Genomic DNA, 5,000 nt, shown 5'->3' on the forward strand with positions numbered 1-5,000 from the left:
TTGCAGCAATTAATTATAAGCTGTCTCTCAAACATTGATCTTCTGGCACTGTGTTACGTAAACCCCCGAGATCTTTTAGTCAAGTTCTGCTACTCTGGCAAGGCTACAAAGGTAGGGTACACCCTTCAAAGGTAAGCTCTGCTGATACTAAATGTTAAATTTAGTAGTGTGTAGGTATCCAAAGTCTTCAAAGTCACAATAGGACCGTTTACACGAGGGAAAATACGTCACGGCTTACACTGACCGCGGTTTACATAAGACGCGAACTGGGCCATTTATACGAGTGCGGCTTACGTGCGACGCGAAATGCTCGAATAACTGGTTCGCAGCCAACTGGTCCAATGGTGACGTAATTTACTTTGATGCGTCGTAATTATCAAGATGCTTAGCAATTTCGATATTACTACAAATAGTGAGAAGCTGTTTCTCTTCCGGGGCGCTCAACATTCACTTTATCGTTGAATCTTTTTCCTTAGTAATACGTGATTCGTTGCTCGCGCTGGCTATCTTTCTCAGGCGAATGGACGAGAGCAAAAAGGAAGTCTGGGCTATAATAACATAACAAGTGCATGCGCAGGAATCGTTCACGGCTTGAGCCAGCTGCGGACAACGCTCGAGTACATTTTATACGGACACTCACGTTAAAGGTAAGCCACGGCTCGAAACCACTAGGCCAGGATAAGCCGCGGCGTGAGCTGGCGGAGGAAGGAGTAAGCCGTGAACTTCGATTTTGTACCATTTAAACCGGGTGTTCGGGCGGCCAGTGTAAGCCGCGGCTTATTTTCTCTCGTATATCGGAAGGAATTTAGACTGCAAGGGGAGTATTACATCACATAATCCCGTCAAAGTACTGATCTGGCAGAAAGGCGAAAAATCAAGGAGGAGGGCGAAACAGCAAAAAAAAAATTAGGGAGGAGGGAGAAAAATGAGTTTAAAAATGAGGAAATAAGATAGTTGCGTACCCGTTCCCCTCCCCTTCATTTGTGGGGACCCTGTGTGTGCCTTGGTGTTAAATAATTTGTAAAAATCACTAGTTGGAATTTTAATTAGGTCTATTTGTGCAGATTCGTCGAGCTGAAAATTAAATGTATTATTAAGGTACATTTCTTTTTTAATTGGTGCCTTATTTTTGTTTCGGGATGGCACTAATTATACAATGACCTGATAATATTGAAGAAAATTAGGTTATAAGAGATTTCCTCTTCCAGAGAAAATTTCTCCCTCTGTCGATCCTTGCCCTAATCAACTTAAGATATCGATTTCCATTTTCTTCAGTCCTTTAGAATATTTAAATTGTTTTTATAGAGCGCTTTCTTATGACGTCAGAGCGGCCATGTTAGTGTTCCAAAACAAAGGAATGGCGGCCATGTTGGTGTACCAAATTAATCCTCCGGGAATTTAACTCTATTCTTATGCAAATACTTTCCTCCTTTGTTTCAGCAATGCAATATGGCTTCTGGTCACGTGAGTGAAAACGCTCCATAGGGATTTTAAATCGTCCGGTTCCGTTATTCTAATTGGTCTTCCTTCAGGCGAAGGTTTAAAGTAGATTTGCCCGTCCATCGTGCACAATTTCGATAGTTCTCCGTTTCGCATCATCCCTTTTGCCTCATTTACTATTTTCTTTCTATACGAGGTCAAATTTTCGTAAGTAGAGATCCTATCTTTAGATTTGGGAGAATGATTACGCAAATTGACTCTGGAAGCTCTGGCCTTGTATAACCTGGCTTTAGTTTTATGACTTACGAATTTCACTGTTATCGGCTTGTTCCCCTTTCTGTTCAATTGATGGCGGATCTCAATATCGCCTGGGTTTATCGGTATCTTCAAGAGGGTCTCAATGGGGTTAAGCGTGTGGCGTGAAACGTCCAAAAAATTAACCGTGTGGCGTGAAAAATGGAAAAAATTAACCGTGTATCGTGAATTATTTTGTCCAGATAACCGTGTTGTTTGAAGCTTTTCCTAAGCTCTGAACAATTATTTGATGTAAAAATTAAGCGTGCACCGTGAAATAGCGAAATTTTTAACCGTGTACCGTGTTTGCTACACCGCCATTGAGACCCTCCTTCAACGCCTCCGCTAGTTTAAACACCACTTCTTCGACCGATGTATACGCGCTCTCCGGCACTCCATGGATTTCTATGGAATTTTTCCTGGTATACTGCTCCAATCTATCTTTTAATGCGCCGATCAAATCGAAACTTCAACGCCTCCCCTTCCAGGGCAAACCACGGACATTTGACTATCCTCTGTGTCCGGGGAGTGGGGAATTTGATCTTTGCCTGCATGAGGTGGGGAAAATTCAACCGAAAGCGTTAGGTTTCAAATGATTTTTTTTCGAGCGCCGAAGTCGCTAACATCTATAAAACACGTGTTTGGACGACACGGAAGAGTTTAAAGGAACAGATGCAGCATTTGTGAGTGATTGTCTTACAAACAAGGTGTTCAAAAGGTCAGGAGCCGACGACGATTGTTCTTTAGCAGGGTTTGACAGACAAATCAGACGAGAGGGTAGAGCATTTGAACACCATTTTGGCCCGAGGGAGCGGCAATTTAAACGATCTAATCTTTAAAAGTTCAAATGCCGGGGCTTTGGCCGGGTTGGAGGGGGGGGGGGGGGGAGGGGCGGGGGAGATGTTTAAGTTTCGTGTTGATCGGCGCAGTTTGTACAGTTTGTACAGTTCTTGCTGCAGGCAGTCTATGATGGAGGATAAATTAGGACAGGAGGATTGAGCTGACGTTACAGGAAGCTTGTCACAGAAGTCTTGTGTCGACTTAACAACGTTAACCAGAACAGGAAACACAACGTTTGAAATCTGAACTGAACCATGAATATATACATTATGTACAAAGTTCTTCCGCAAAATAGGTTGGGATGATCTGGCTACCACGCTAACGCCGCTGGCCTTTACTCCGTGGCAGGGTAGCTAACCGTGAGTGCTGACTATCGGACTGTGAGGCCCGAAAGCGACAGTTGACAAGAGGGGTGCTCTCCTTCACATTTTTTACAGCAGTGGCGGTAGCGGCACTGACCAAAGGGCCAACGGCAGGTGCCATCATTCCAGGATCGACAATTATTAGTAGAGCTGGCCAACATCCTCGAGGCTGAAGATGGGACATCAGAGGACAGACTTGTTTGTAGCAGTGTTGCACGAGTATGGAAATTAAATAAGTCAAGATTCATACAAGACCAGTCCACCAAACCTGACGCAGCTGCATCTTTACGGAAGGTGATGTCATAGTGCGGCCAAGCCTTCCCAGGGAACTGGCAGGAGGTCTTCAGGATGAGGAGTTTATACTGTGTCATATCCTGTCACCTGGAGAGATAAGCACTGCAGAGAATCCACGAGTAGAAAGTGAAAGCTTCAACCCATGTTATTATGACAGTGATCTCTTGGATTCGTTTTTTGGAGGAAGTTACAAGAAGTTTCCCATCCAGATAAGTTTGGGGTTCTGTTCCTGCACTTTCAGATTTTCGGCTAACAAGTCGGCTAGATCGATGAACTGGCCTGTCCTGATCTTCGTCACTACAAAAACTAGAGGACGAACCCAGCCTTGCGGACCGTACGACACTAACACCCGCTCAGATCGCTGACCTCCTGAATTTCTTATTGAGATCCACATATTTCCAGTACAACGGTTCAATTTACGAACAATTAGAAGGAGCAGCCATTGGAAGCCAGTTTCCGCTGTTATTGCTAACCTATACATGGAGAGTTTCGAGCAACAGGCAATAACTACTTCGGCCTACAAACCTAGGATCTGGAAACGCTACGTTGACGACAGTTTCACCATCCTGGATCGCGCAAACGTTGATAGCTTCTTACAGCATCTGAACAACCAGCAGCCTTCCATTCGCTTCACCATGGAGACAGAGAACGACTACAAACTCGCTTTCCTCGACACCGTAGTTTCAAGAGAACCGGACGGCCGCCTCAAAACCAGTGTGAACAGGAAGCCTACGCACACTGATCAGTACTTAGCGTATGATTCCCACCACCCGCAATCAGTAAAACGCGGTATCGTCAAGTGCCTCTACGAGCGCGCCAAACGTCTCCTAACAAAACACTCTGTTATCTCCAAGGAGAAGAAACACCTGTCTTCTGTTCTTGTCTCTAATGGTTACCCTTTTTCTTTCTTGCAGAAAATCACCAAGACTAGGAAACCGAGTAGCAGTGCTGAGTCCACGATCGAGTACAATTCTACTGCGGTTTTACCCTACGTCAAAGGCCTATCCGAACAGCCTCGCCGCTGCTTACAGCAACAAGGCATACGCACTGTTTTCAAGTCGGAGACTACATGAAATGGATCATGAAATGGATCATGTATGAACTGCGGATATGAAATCAAGTGAAGCTATGATCCTCGCAGTTGTGAACGCAATTTTTGCAATTGTGTAAAGAAGCCTGAAAAATTCATATATCATTTCATTATTGATTTATTCCTCACGGGAGCATTGGAACTCACAAATGACCAGCTCCCAACGTTAGTGGCTTCATAGCTCAGTTGGTGAGAGCGTCGCACCGGTATCGCGAGGTCACGGTTCAAACCCCGTTGAAGTCCTGAATTTTTTGGGCTTCTTTACGCAATGGCAAAAATTGCGTTCACAACTGCGAGGATCATAGCTTCACTTAAATTCCTTTAAATAATTTGTTTATTCTATTCCGGCGATCGATCCTATCGGCAAATCTCAGTATTAAAGTATCACATAATACCAGTTGATGTCACGGTTTGACTGCTTTTCAAGCCTTTATTGTCCCTAAATAAAATGATATGTGGCATCTGGTAAAGACTCCCAGAACTGAATATTTTTCATTCCTATATTAGTGTTATGCATTTAGCAGACATGACATTTTTTCGGACAAGAAAGTCACTCACCCCCCCCCCCCCCGCCCAAGTTCGAAGATGCCCGTACGCCTATGGGTAGAGGACTACGATCCACTTGCGGCACCACATGAAGCATCAAACAAAGATGGCGCCCCGACGGTAGCCGGGGTGGA

Source organism: Montipora foliosa, chromosome 12 (genome assembly GCF_036669935.1).
Source record: "Montipora foliosa isolate CH-2021 chromosome 12, ASM3666993v2, whole genome shotgun sequence".
NCBI classification, from domain to species: Eukaryota; Metazoa; Cnidaria; class Anthozoa; order Scleractinia; family Acroporidae; genus Montipora; species Montipora foliosa.